The 12,912-nt window shown below is 43.7% G+C and overlaps 1 protein-coding gene across 1 annotated transcript in view; it reads right to left on the bottom strand.

The window, feature by feature from the left end:
* BACH2 (BTB domain and CNC homolog 2) overlaps window positions 1-12,912 on the bottom strand; it is a 412,122-nt gene that overhangs the window by 316,156 nt on the left and 83,054 nt on the right. The gene's annotated exons all lie outside the window — the stretch shown is intronic.

Below are 12,912 nucleotides of genomic sequence, written 5' to 3'. Positions count from 1 at the left end.
AGAGCGTCTTACGTCAGCGCGTTACCTGTCTCCAGGACAACTGGGTAAACAGCATACTTCCTACCAGTGTTTGCCCTAATGACATATAAGGGGGCGGTGATCTGCAATGCCGGGGTGTGACTACGTCCTACGACAGTGTGTTACCTGTCTCCAGGACAACTAAATAAACAGCATATTTCCAACCATCGCTTACCCCGATGACATATAAGGGGGCGATGATCTGCGATGTCGGGATGTGACCCGGGTCTATGACCCTCCGCCTTGGAGCCAATGAAGAAGGTAATCCAAGGGCATACATTAATCCCACTTTAATAGTGGAATGTCGTCATGTCTGAAAATATCAACCGCTGTTCAGATCAACATAAAGTTGGAACAGCCTATTGATGTTGTATTAATTATTCTAAGAGAATCTCAATTATATTTTGGGTCATTTGTTGTAGATGATAGAGACTCTCATGCGGAATCTAGTTCAATAGTCACCTTGATATCACGTGGATTTAAAGGGAAACTTGGCCAGGTTATTAAATTAGATCAGATGAAAATAAACCTGATAGTATAGATGCGTTCTTAAATTATTTCGTTGCCAGGACCATTGGTCCTAAGGAATGATGGCCAAGAAAAGGTAAGTAAATCTTTATAAACAAGGTGACCCTAGTTGTCAGAGGGTTGAGGCAATAGACAGATACTTAGTGTTTCCCTATAAGAAGCAGTTGAACAGGAGTTGTTCATTCAGTCCTGACGGTTGGAGGGTCTCGCAGCGATATATCCATCCTGCCTCTTTTTGAAGAGATCAGCGTGAGACCATTCCATATGGTCTTTATTTACTTCCTGGTAGAATATGATTGGCTACCATGAATGGGCTAACCCATTATGAGGTGTGGCTATGAGCTATTTAAGCATCACTTTTCCTTACGGCCCCCACTCCCTAGCCTACCATCAAGGCGATGGGAACTACTCTATGTCATGCTCTGACCTCTTGAGCTCTCTATCTTTTTGTAGGGATTGCAGTCCATGCAGTAATCTTGAGCTTACTGGGAAAGAGGGGAAGGGGGAAAAAAAGAAAGGGGAAAAAGAGAAAGGAGGGTGTAGGGAAAAATACTCCTCTATACCTAGGGAGGATTGACTCCTTGTCCTGCTACGCTAATTGCCTTATTGCATGCATTTGCATGAGTAGTTAAGGACTTTAGGACTTGAAACCTCCTTCACCCAATTATAGGAATTTGGATCTGCTAGGTATTATTACCCCCAGACCAAAATTCCAAACCCAGGAATCTCATGCATGTAGTACTTTCTATCCCTACTCTCATTGAAAAGAGATCCTATTGACCATTATACCTGGCATAGGACAATTTGAAGTGAGACTGATAGAGAAGAAGGGTTTAACATCCGAAATAAATAACCTCGTATCTACAACCTTTAACTATCCCTTTATCGAGGCTAAACCCGACTAGCTCAAATTGAACGCTAAGAGCTCACTCTCTGATTGAGGATTAAATATTTTAGTGATACTCTAACTATTGAGTGATACCCTAACGATTTACTACCACAACTCTGGAAACATTACTGTTATTATTACTCTCCAAGTACTAAGTCTCCTGAGGATCCACGTATACACAGTGGTGAAACGCGTAGAGTGGGAGTACTGTTCATAATGAGTAAAAACATTGACAATTCAAATCCCTGACACACTGTCCTTCTGAGCGGTTCATGTTTTCCAGCTCACTAAGCAGTAAGTTCTGACAGAGATAACTACTTTCCTAGGTTGAATATCACTTTTTCGCAACCGGAAAGTTTCTGCTCAAACATTGTCGCCATGAGCAGGAGTACTGTTTATAAGGAATAAAAAAATTGACTAAAATCAAAATCTTTGACATTCTGTCCGTTTGAGCTGTTAAAAAATTTTTTCAGCTCAGTAGGCAGAAATTTTGACAGAGATATTCACTTCCTCAGGTTGAATATCATCTCTCCGCAACCTGAGAATCTCTGGTCGAATACTGTCATTACATTAACAAAACTACAGATATCCAACTGGGGGTCTGTTTTTTGGAAAACCTATGAACAGCCCCTGTGTAGTCTGTATTCCTAACTGATGTGCGACATTAAGAAATACGGAGTATCAGAAGTAATACCAAGTTGTACTATTGAAACCCACCAACCTATTTCCAACTAACCATTAGGTGGGCTAACGTCTTTCCATTACAACTTGGAGTTTGTGTTGTGTCTTTTGTTGTGCCCAATTGTGTGTTTTTTTAGATAAAACTTAATAAAATCTATTATTTTAACCAAGTCACGTCTGTGAATAGGGCTTTTTCAACTTTTAGTTTGACTTGTGCTGCCCTCTCTGTGAATATAATTTAATTAATATTAATGGCAGGTTTTGTCTCGCGGAATATTTGTACTACAGAGTGGTTGACTGAGGCAAATTCAGTTTTTTCTGAGGAGGGTTATACCTCGAACTCGACTAACATCTCAATTCGGACAGTCTTTAAAGAGCTAACTAAGGTATACAGGGAATACGTCCGATGCTGGTGGGAAATACAAGGATTATCTAAATATGAAGAGCATAGGATAGTACCAAGGGGTTTGAGGAATCCTGTACTACCCCCGGTTCGCTGTCGTAACCCTGAGTTCCTTAAAAAATGGGAGGTAGAAGCGACAGAATCATCGCTCAGGCTGATAAAGCTCTTGATTGAGGAAGAAAAAAATACACTCATCAAAGATCAGAAACGACTGGATGAGCTGATAGAAAAATCCAAAACACTATTAGCAGATCCAGAATACCCTACCTTGGAAAAAAACTTACAGGAAAATATCGCTAAATACACCCAGCATATAAAAGATAGGAAACATTCCCTGTTTTTGCGCGATCTTGCCGACTTTCGGGAAAACAGAGCCTATTTTGGGGGAAATAGAGGTTCTGAAACTGAACCCAGTTCATCGGAAGCGGAGCAATCTGATAGCGAAGGGTCTAGATTAGTGTATACGAGTAATCACCCTCGACCTAACCACGGACGCGGCAGAACCCGCGGACGTGGTAGAGGGCGAGCGCGTTCTAATCAACAACACCCTCAGGATTTTCCCATCTCGCAGTATTTTTTGAGGGGACGCCGAGAACAACAAACAAATTACTGACAATATCAAACATGCTCGAGCCACCTCAGCAAGTAAGGAGAGATGTGTCATCGGGTGACAAAATGAAAATTGTCAACCTATCAACACATACACTCACTAAGCATGAGATTGCCGTTCTGGAGAGGGGGCTGTCCTTTGTCCCGACGACCCGCTATGAGCCGTTCGTCTGGACAAAGGACATCTCCCTCTTCGTGAGGAAGTTACGCTGGAAGAAGTACTTCTCCCTCCAGGACCGTAAGCTGGCAAATGATCTTGGAGTGGCTATTGCTGATATTCCGGCAATTAGAGAACTCCAGAGTCTAGAAGATGAAATGATAAGGCCCGCAGCATGTACGGATTGCAAACCCAAGAATAAATCCAACCCACCAGCTATCAATTGCTCGGAACTGGATCTTTTTGAGAAACTAGTTACAAGGGATCTCAGGAAGATCAAATTTGAACACAAAAAACCTCCAAATATGACACGATCTGAGAAATCGGCATTAAGGACCTTGGAAAACAACGAAAACATTGTTATCAAGCCGTCTGATAAAGGCGGAAATGTGGTTCTACTCGACAAGGACAAATACATACAAATGTGTATGGATCTCCTTGATGACCGAACCACATACGCCATACTTAGGGAAGACCCTACACTCATTTTCCAGACAGCACTTAACAAAATTTTGTGTGCTGCCAAAGAATTGAAGTGTATTAGCGAATCTGAATTCAAGTTTATGACACCAACAAGCCCTAGAATAGCGACTTTCTATACCCTACCCAAAATTCACAAAGGGACCAGTCCCTTAAAAGGACGTCCAATCGTGTCCGGCATTAACAATCTTACCCAAAATGCTAGCATTTATGTGGATCGTGTATTGAGACCATTTGTCTCTGCACTACCCTCTTTTGCACAGGACACGATGGACGTCCTGCGTCAACTTGAAGGGATTTCGGTAAGTCCCGATACGTGGTTGGCGAGCTTGGATGTCGAGGCTCTCTACAGCTCGATCCCTCATGAAGTGGGCTTACAAGCCATAGCGCATTTCCTATCCCAACGAGGTATTCACTATCAGGCACAGAATGAATTCATATTACAGCTTTTGAATTTCATTCTTTCACATAACTATTTTCTGTTTGACAGGAAATTTTTCCACCAGCTCAGGGGCACCGCGATGGGGACGTCATGTGCCCCAACTTACGCAAATTTGCTCCTGGGCTGGTGGGAAGAAAAATGCGTGTTCTCCACTGAAAATCTGGAATGGTCAAAAAACATCTTGACCTGGATCAGATACATAGACGATGTACTGATTCTGTGGACGGGGACAAAACTCGAGTTCCAAAATTTCGTGAATTGGTTGAACAATAATGACATCAATCTCCGATTCACAGCAGATATCAGTAGATCGTCTATGACCTTCTTGGACATATCCGTTGAGGTTCAACCGGATGGTAAACTCTCCTCTAGTTTGTATCGGAAAATAACGGCAACAAATAGCTTGCTGTCCTGGAACAGCTTCCATCCTGAACCCCTCAGAAATGGCATCCCCAAAGGGCAGTATCTCAGAATAAGGCGGAACTGCTCTGAAGACGAAACATTCAACATCGAATGCCAGAAATTAAGAGAGAGGTTCGAAAAAAGAGGATATCCAGCGCAAGTCCTTAATCAAGCAGAAGAACACGCACGTGCCTGTAAAAGGAATGAATTACTAATTCCGAAAAAACGTGAAAACAAAAAAGAAATGCGCATTGTCGGTACATTTGATACGGGGCAGAAAAGGGTTCTTGATATCCTAAGATCATATTGGGACATTCTTCGGAATGACCAAGATATACAAACCTTTATTCCACCCTACCCAAAAATAACCTACCGACGCGGCAGAAATATCAAAGACCATCTAGTGAAAAGTTTTCTTAAACCTTCAAAACCACAGGGTGATTGGCTATCTCGCTCAATCCCAAGGGGCACCTTCACCTGCTCTAAATGCTTAGCATGCAAGTTTATTTAAAAAGGGGATGCTTTCAAATCAACAAAAACAGGAAGAGAGTACTCAATACGAGATTTTATTAACTGTACAAGCATGAATGTGGTTTATCTCATCACCTGTAAATGCCAAAAGCAATATATAGGGAAAACTCGTCAACAATTTCGCCGCAGAATCCTCGCACATATCGGCAACGTAGAAAGGAATGAAGTTACATCGGTAGCCACCCATGTTTGGCAACAGCACGGGGGCGACCCAAATTGCTTGAAATTCCAGGGTATGGAAATGGTGAGACCTGACGGAAGAAGAGGAGACATGGATTCCCTGCTTCTTCAAAAAGAGGCAGGATGGATATATCGCTGCGAGACCCTCCAACCGTCAGGACTGAATGAACAACTCCTGTTCAACTGCTTCTTATAGGGAAACACTAAGTATCTGTCTATTGCCTCAACCCTCTGACAACTAGGGTCACCTTGTTTATAAAGATTTACTTACCTTTTCTTGGCCATCATTCCTTAGGACCAATGGTCCTGGCAACGAAATAATTTAAGAACGCATCTATACTATCAGGTTTATTTTCATCTGATCTAATTTAATAACCTGGCCAAGTTTCCCTTTAAATCCACGTGATATCAAGGTGACTATTGAACTAGATTCCGCATGAGAGTCTCTATCATCTACAACAAATGACCCAAAATATAATTGAGATTCTCTTAGAATAATTAATACAACATCAATAGGCTGTTCCAACTTTATGTTGATCTGAACAGCGGTTGATATTTTCAGACATGACGACATTCCACTATTAAAGTGGGATTAATGTATGCCCTTGGATTACCTTCTTCATTGGCTCCAAGGCGGAGGGTCATAGACCCGGGTCACATCCCGACATCGCAGATCATCGCCCCCTTATATGTCATCGGGGTAAGCGATGGTTGGAAATATGCTGTTTATTTAGTTGTCCTGGAGACAGGTAACACACTGTCGTAGGACGTAGTCACACCCCGGCATTGCAGATCACCGCCCCCTTATATGTCATTAGGGCAAACACTGGTAGGAAGTATGCTGTTTACCCAGTTGTCCTGGAGACAGGTAACGCGCTGACGTAGGACGCTCTGCGTCGTGACGCCGGCGCATCTCAATACTAGTCGTTCGGGAGTTTCCGGGACTAGGAGCGCCCTGACGTCAGACGCACGCGCGTGATCACGTCGGAGCATCAACAACGACGTGACGTCAGCTCTACAACAACGCCTCTCCGGCGCGCTTCCACGATCGTATAGTGTATCTAACATCTTATCCACAATCATATACACTGATCGACAGGTAGGTTGTTGTAACACATGTTCGATTAGATGGAGGGCTGCTATTGTTCGGCCTTCCACGCTTACTAAACAACTGAGATCAGCGTGAGACCATTCCATATGGTCTTTATTTACTTCCTGGTAGAATATGACTGGCTACCATGAATGGGCTAACCCATTATGAGGTGTGGCTATGAGCTATTTAAGCATCACTTTTCCTGACGGCCCCCACTCCCTAGCCTACCATCAAGGCGATGGGAACTACTCTATGTCATGCTCTGACCTCTTGAGCTCTCTATCTTTTTGTAGGGATTGCAGTCCATGCAGTAATCTTGAGCTTACTGGGAAAGAGGGGAAGGGGGAAAAAAAGAAAGGGGAAAAAGAGAAAGGAGGGTGTAGGGAAAAATACTCCTCTATACCTAGGGAGGATTGACTCCTTGTCCTGCTACGCTAATTGCCTTATTGCATGCATTTGCATGAGTAGTTAAGGACTTTAGGACTTGAAACCTCCTTCACCCAATTATAGGAATTTGGATCTGCTAGGTATTATTACCTCCAGACCAAAATTCCAAACCCAGGAATCTCATGCATGTAGTACTTTCTATCCCTACTCTCATTGAAAAGAGATCCTATTGACCATTATACCTGGCATAGGACAATTTGAAGTGAGACTGATAGAGAAGGGTTTAACATCCGAAATAAATAACCTCGTATCTACAACCTTTAACTATCCCTTTATCGAGGCTAAACCCGACTAGCTCAAATTGAACGCTAAGAGCTCACTCTCTGATTGAGGATTAAATATTTTAGTGATACTCTAACTATTGAGTGATACCCTAACGATTTACTACCACAACTCTGGAAACATTACTGTTATTATTACTCTCCAAGTACTAAGTCTCCTGAGGATCCACGTATACACAGTGGTGAAACGCGTAGAGTGGGAGTACTGTTCATAATGAGTAAAAACATTGACAATTCAAATCCCTGACACACTGTCCTTCTGAGCGGTTCATGTTTTCCAGCTCACTAAGCAGTAAGTTCTGACAGAGATAACTACTTTCCTAGGTTGAATATCACTTTTTCGCAACCGGAAAGTTTCTGCTCAAACATTGTCGCCATGAGCAGGAGTACTGTTTATAAGGAATAAAAAAATTGACTAAAATCAAAATCTTTGACATTCTGTCCGTTTGAGCTGTTAAAAAATTTTTTCAGCTCAGTAGGCAGAAATTTTGACAGAGATATTCACTTCCTCAGGTTGAATATCATCTCTCCGCAACCTGAGAATCTCTGGTCGAATACTGTCATTACATTAACAAAACTACAGATATCCAACTGGGGGTCTGTTTTTTGGAAAACCTATGAACAGCCCCTGTGTAGTCTGTATTCCTAACTGATGTGCGACATTAAGAAATACGGAGTATCAGAAGTAATACCAAGTTGTACTATTGAAACCCACCAACCTATTTCCAACTAACCATTAGGTGGGCTAACGTCTTTCCATTACAACTTGGAGTTTGTGTTGTGTCTTTTGTTGTGCCCAATTGTGTGTTTTTTTAGATAAAACTTAATAAAATCTATTATTTTAACCAAGTCACGTCTGTGAATAGGGCTTTTTCAACTTTTAGTTTGACTTGTGCTGCCCTCTCTGTGAATATAATAATTGTGTGCATTTACACAGCAAGATGATCGCTCAAAATTTGCTCAAACGGCAGTTTGAGTGACAGTTTTTAGCGTTCACTTTGCATAAGCACTTAAGTGGCTAATTAGCTGCTTAACAGCTTATTAGTGTACAAATGAAGCTCATGCTGTATACAGAAGACAAGCGGGACCCCAATCTTCTGTATACAGCTGTTCTCTTCTCGGAGCGCTCAGCTGTTCTATACAGCCGAGTGCTCCGAGCAGGGTATACAGAAGACAAGAGGGGCCGCTATCTTCTGTATACAACTGTTCTCTTCTCGGAGCGCTCAGCTGTTCTATACAGCTGAGTGCTCCGAGCGGGGTATACAGAAGACAAGCGGGGCCGCTTGTTTTCTGCATACAGATATTGTCTTCGCGGAGCATTCAGCTAGTGTACAGCTGAGCGCTCCAAGCAGGCTATGCAGAAGAGAAGCTGGACTGCTTGTCTTCTGCATACCCGTGATTTGTTCTCCAAGCAGGATACCAGCTGAAACGATAGTATCAGCGGTATCCCGCTGAGAACTCAGCGTGCGGCCCTGCTAAAAGTCAGCGATCAGCAGAATTCTAAGGCTCAGCCTTGGATTTTTGCTGTGGATTATTGCGGTAGGCCCATATTAGATCTCCGTTACCTTACTCAAAACTAGGATACTAGTAATTATTAGAAAATTATAGTACCAGTGTTTCTGGTGGCGCAATGCGCCGCACAGCTGTGTTACATGGTACATGCATTGCACACACAGCTCTACTACATCCAACCTGACCCCACACATTACACACACAACACATTGCACACACAGCTCTACTACATGCCACACACAACTGTAGTACAACTATCTTGATTCCCACACATTACACACACGGCACTACTACATTGTACATTCATTATGATTCCCACACATTACAAACACAGCTCTACTACATCCATCTTAATCCCCACACATTACATACACAGCTCTCCTACATTGTACATCCATCCTAATCCCACACATCACACACACAGCTCTGCTACAACCTGATTCAATCACACACACACAGCTCTGCTATTCCACACATCACCAGACTCTTGGATACAGTGATCACCCTTGGTCATGTGACATTATCACAGGTCCTGATAGTAGGTGCTGTTGGTTTATCAAGTATACAGTACTTTCTACCAAACTGCACAATGGCTCCTCCCACAGAAGTGGCGTCACCACAGGTCCTTCAGTCCACCGGATCTCCAAGGTGACGGTAGATTGCTGTCTTCTGTCAGGACCGTAGAGTTGTGTCTGAGATAATAATGGCTTAGTTGTATTCTCATTTTGTTATTTTTGCCTTCCCCTTCTCAAGAGCCCTAACGGTGTTGTTCTTCTGTCGGTGAGGCTGTGTGTTTTATATATGTTGTAGGAACTTTGATGACATCACAACGGAGCAGAGCAATGATATCACCAGGGGTGGAGCACCAAAAGCACTCACATACTAACTGACAAGTGGTCATTAGTAGTTTGACTAGCAGAAAACAAAATAGTAAATTACTTTACAAAACTGTGTCCCAATACTGAGATGGGATAGCCTAGAGCAGTGGTGGCAAACCTATAGCATGCATGCCAGAGGCGGCACTCAGAGCCTTCCCAGCTGGCACTCGCCGCTGTCGGCCGCTCACCACATTAGTGAATACTAGCAGGGGTGCCGCAGCTCCCCTACTGGTATTCACTAGAGATGAGCGAACGTACTCGGATAAGCACTACTCGTCCGAGTAATGTGCTTTATCCGAGTATCTCTCCGCTCGTCCTGAAAGATTCGGGGCGCTCCGCTGCTGACAGGTGAGTCGCAGCGGGGAGCGGGGCAGAGCGGGCGGGAGAGAAGGAGAGAAAGATCTCCCCTCCGTTCCTCCCCACTCTCCCCTGCAGCTCCCCGCTCCGCAGCGCGTCCCGAATCTTTCAGGACGAGCGGAGAGATACTCGGATAAAGCACATTACTCGGACGAGTAGTGCTTATCCGAGTACGTTCGCTCATCTCTAGTATTCACTCAGCAGCGCTGCTAGAGGCGCTGATCCCGGGGCACATTATGATGTCAGTGTGCAGCCGGGATCCTCCTCCCCCCTCCCCTCACATCTCCTACTTGGTTCCGCGAGAGCAGGGGAGAGAAGGTGTCCGGCAGCACATCACATTGTGCTCCTGGGATCAGTGGCAGCAACAGCACCAAGCAGAGGAGGTGGGGGGGGGATTTGGGTCTCAGAGGGGGGCGCTATTACTACAGGGGCCACTATGGGATGTCGCTATTACTACTGGGGGCCACTGTGGGATGTCGCTATTACCACTGAGACCTCTGTGTGGTGTCACTATTACTACTGGGGGGTCACTGTGGGATGTCACTATTACCACTGAGACCTCTGTGTGGTGTCACTATTACTCATGGGGGGTCACTGTGGGATGTCCCTATTACGACTGGGGCCACGATGTGGTGTCACTATTACCGCTGGGGCCGCTGTGTGGGGTCACTATAACCACTAAAGCCGCTCTGGGGTGGGTCACTATTCGCACTGGGGCTAAGTCGGTTTTGGGTTGCAGTTTGGGCACTCGGTCTCTAAAAGGTTCGCCATCACTGGCCTAGAGAATCATACTGCCTATACTTGCTGTGAACTTCTGCAACATGCTCATTTGCAATACTGGCGCCACTGTCAAAGTGTTTCAGTGTGCACCCAGCCTGTCCATCCAGGCGTTAAATAGTCAAATCGAGACCAAAGATGCAAACCTTAGGCCCAATGTCCAAGGGCGGATCTGATTTGCGGAACCTGCGCAGGGCACCTGCGTGGGAGATCCGCAAATTAAGCTACACACAGGGATGCATGGGCGCCCACAAGCGAAAAGCATGCAGATGTGATTTTTTTCCCCAGCATACGGATCGCACGTGCGGGAAGAAATAGCAGCATGCTCCATTTTCCTGCGGATGCTGCGCGGACGGCTTCCACTGAAGTCAATGAAAGTGGTCCGATCCACGGACTGCCCGCACCTGATACTGTGGACGTGCCACGGATCCCCGGGAAAGCAGGAGATTATTCCAAAAAAGCACTGCGCATGCGCCAGGCGCGTCTGCCGACACACCCGGCCACATCCACCGTGCTAAAGAAAGATCCAGCCGCGACGGAGGAGACCCGCGCTGGATCCGGAGAAACTGTCTTTTCCTCTCCATGTCCGCAGGCATGCACGGATACCGTTGTGGGATTCAGCAGTGGAATCAGTGCGTGCAAGTGGACATTGGGCCTAAGTCTCTCTTTGGCCAAGTTTCCAATTGTTTCTGCTATTTTTGCAGGACAGAATAGCATAGTCGCCTTAGATACTCATTAGCAAAAAGGAAACTTGTATATCTGTCTAACATTATATTATGTAATTTTCTTTTTTTAATTGTATGTGAAATCCCTTACTGCCTAACTCGCCACTAATTCTCCAATGTCCTGGTGTTGTACAAATGTGAAATTTGCCACGACCATTCTTTAGGTCCTCAATAGGAAAAATAAAAAGTGTTTGTAACAGTATTCAATTCTAAGAGTGAAAAACTGTGTGAAAATCCACAATACATAAGATAGTTCTTTTCTCAGAAACCATAAAACTTAGGGAAATAATTTGCATACTGAGGAGAATCTACATCACCTCTCTGTGTATATACACTGAGGAGAATCTACCTCAGTAGGGGGGGGGGGTGGCACATTCTGCAGAGGGACATCGGTACATGCAGTCTGAGGAGAATCTGACACTCCTCTATGTGTATACATATTTTATTCCTCGGTTCCTCCGAAGTAACCACGGCTTCATAAAATTTTCTACGTGAACAACAGATAAACACCTGTACTAAAATAACTTGGGTAACATCTGTTATATCAGCTAATTTAATTATATGGGTATTTTATATGTATACTGTGGGAGCACTTCCTAGCACCTAACACTATGTGAAGCTAGTCTTAGCTGCACGTAAAAAGGAAAACACTAATTTTTCATTAATGCCAAAATCTGTAAATTGGCATTTTTGTGCCATCTACCTCATTTAATTCAATAGGGAACATGGCAAATGAAAACAGATTGTGACTCCTGTGGATTTTGCCCGATTCACAAACCTTTTTCTACTTTGCTGGTTCTAGTTTTGTTTTTTCCTTCATAAAACAGATTTGTCGCTATAATATACTGCCAAGTGGCTACTAAGACAAAATAGCACAAAACAGCAGTTTCATTTTTTTCTAATATACCCATAGAAAAAGGAGTAGTGATTGCTGTACTCATAAGGAAGTGTGCCTGCTTCTGATTTATTAAAAGATGGCTACTGTGGTATTCACCTGTACGCTGCGGCTGCCAGCACTGGGAGATGGGCAGCGAGAGGTCAGGCCAACATTCTCCTAATAAACACAGTAGATAAGCTAAGTGTTCTTTTCATGCATTCGTTAGACACATGGCACAATATTTCTTAGTTATAAGTCGGGGTTCAATGGACTACTGTGACATTCTTTATTCAACAAGATCTTATATTGTTAGGATTTGAATTCAAGACGCAAACAGGGCATTTTGCTGCATTCATATGGTACTTTAAAAACCTCACTACTATTGCCCATGAACGATCTAAAAGGGTACTCAATTAAAGTGGTTTCATCATACAAACATTACACAATCTAAGACCTAGAGCAGATCCGAATTGTTCTCCACAGTACAAAATTGTATAAAGTGCACATTCAAAGAAATTCTTTTAAAAGAAATTATTTTGCTTCACTAACATTTAAAATTGATGTATTGCACACTGGAAGAATGTTTTATTAGTAGACAAAGATTGCTGGTGAAATAGTGCCATGAGACAGCATGCCAGTTGTGGG

This window comes from Eleutherodactylus coqui, chromosome 1 (assembly GCF_035609145.1).
Source record: "Eleutherodactylus coqui strain aEleCoq1 chromosome 1, aEleCoq1.hap1, whole genome shotgun sequence".
Classification (NCBI taxonomy): domain Eukaryota; kingdom Metazoa; phylum Chordata; class Amphibia; order Anura; family Eleutherodactylidae; genus Eleutherodactylus; species Eleutherodactylus coqui.
Note: the sequence above shows the minus strand (reverse complement) of the source record. Positions and strands in the feature narration are given on the sequence as shown.